The sequence below is a fragment of the Sturnira hondurensis genome, unplaced genomic scaffold (assembly GCF_014824575.4).
Source record: "Sturnira hondurensis isolate 20B ecotype Veracruz unplaced genomic scaffold, ASM1482457v3 Scaffold0005220, whole genome shotgun sequence".
NCBI classification, from domain to species: Eukaryota; Metazoa; Chordata; class Mammalia; order Chiroptera; family Phyllostomidae; genus Sturnira; species Sturnira hondurensis.
The window spans coordinates 3304891-3306707 of NW_028077851.1; the positions used below are offsets into that span (position 1 = coordinate 3304891).

Consider the following 1817-nt stretch of genomic DNA (forward strand, 5'->3'; position numbering starts at 1 on the left):
GATACTTGTCTTCAAATTGCTTATTCTACAAAGAATATTGTTGAAACATACATAGTGTAAGCTGTTCTTCATTTTTAAATGTTTCTCTGTTGTTGAATAAAAACGTATGCTCCTCTCAGAACATAGGTCAATAAATTATTTCTAAGAGTGAGTTTTGAAATAATTGCTTCTTTAAATTTGTTGCCCATTTTTTACATTGAGTTAAAAAGTTCTTTTTATAAAATATATTATGTATGTCTGCTGTTGCTAATGTTTTCTAAATATATATATTTTTCCATTAAAGTTACAGACATTTTTATAAATTTATAGTCAACTATACCTGAGCCCAATTTTACTTAAAAAGATCTAACCCACCCTACCTGCTACATGTAGTTTCCTAGATTATCTAACAGGATGTTTATTATTTATTTTCAACATTTAAGGGTTTAACCCATCTGACATTTATTTGTGTGCACAATATGTAAGGTCCAATTTTCTTTTCTTACAGATGCCCAAGCCAATTAAGCCTATCCCATATATTTCCTTTTTTTGATTTTATAGAATTTTGGGTTTTATTTTATTTTTAAAATTTATCACTGTTCAGTTACAGTCATCCCACCCTTTTCCCCATAGCTCACCCCTACCCTGTCACTGCACTCCCACAGTCAGTCCTTTCCCATTGTCTGTGCCCATGAGTCCTCTATTCATGTTCCTTTGCTTAACCCTTCCCCTTCTTTCCTCCATTATGCCCCTCTTCCCTTCCCTCTGGTCACTGTGAGTTTGTTCTTTATTTCCAAGCCTCTGGTTCTATTTTGCTCATTTGTTTGTTTTGTTGATTAGGCTCCACTTATAGGTGAGATCATATGGTATTTGTCTTTCACTGCCTTGCTTATTTCACTCAGCATAATGCTCTCCAGATCCATCTATGCTGTCACAAAGGGTAGGAGCTCCTTCTTTCTTTCTGCTGCATGATATTCCATGGTGTAAATGCACCATAGTTTTTTGATCCATTCATTTACTGATGGGCACCTAGGTTGCTTCCAGCACTTGTCTATTGTAAATTGTGCTGCTATGAACATTGGGGTGCATAGGTTCTTTTGGATTGGTTTCAGAGTTCTTACGGTGTAATCCCAGCAGTGGAACCACTGGATTGAAAGGCAGTTTTATCTTTAGTTTTTCTGAGGAAATTCCATACTGTTTTTCACAGTGGCTGCACCAGTCCACATTCCCACCAATGGTGTACTAGGGTTCCTTTTCTCCACAACCTCTCCAGCACTTGTTGTTTGTTGATTTATCTGCAATGGTCATTCTCACTGGTGTGACATGGTATCTCATTACGGTTTTGATTTGCATCTCTCTGATGGCTAGTGATGCTGAGCATTTTTTCATGTGTCTATGGGCCCACTGTATGTCCTCCTTGGAGAAGTGTCTATTCAGGTCCTTTGCCCATTTTTTAAAATTTATTCCATGTATTAAATAGTCCACCCTTATTACTTACCTGTCAGGGGAGATAACATGGTCATGAAGGTGGTTTTCCCAGGTGAGGCTTATCCATTGCACTCCAGATGTGCTGACCCCTGCAATTTCCCCCAATGTAGGGAACTAGACTGCATTCTCTAGTCTCTTCCAGGATTAATTGTCATTACTAAAGTCTTATATATGTTGAAATCTTTTTCTGGACTCTCTATATTTTTCCATTACACCATTTGTTTACTCATTTTCAATTTCTCCATTATTTGGGCCTTATAATATTTTCCCTCATCTGGCAAAATGTTGACCCTTCTATTCTGATATTTTCTTTAAAAATACCTTGAAAAAAAAAAGCACCTTGACTCTTC

General features: G+C 36.7%; 1 pseudogene; it reads left to right on the plus strand.

The window, feature by feature from the left end:
* The first annotated feature begins 1469 nt into the window (after window positions 1-1469).
* On the plus strand, window positions 1470-1596 carry LOC118987304 (uncharacterized; annotated as a pseudogene).
* The last annotated feature ends 221 nt before the right edge of the window (window positions 1597-1817 follow it).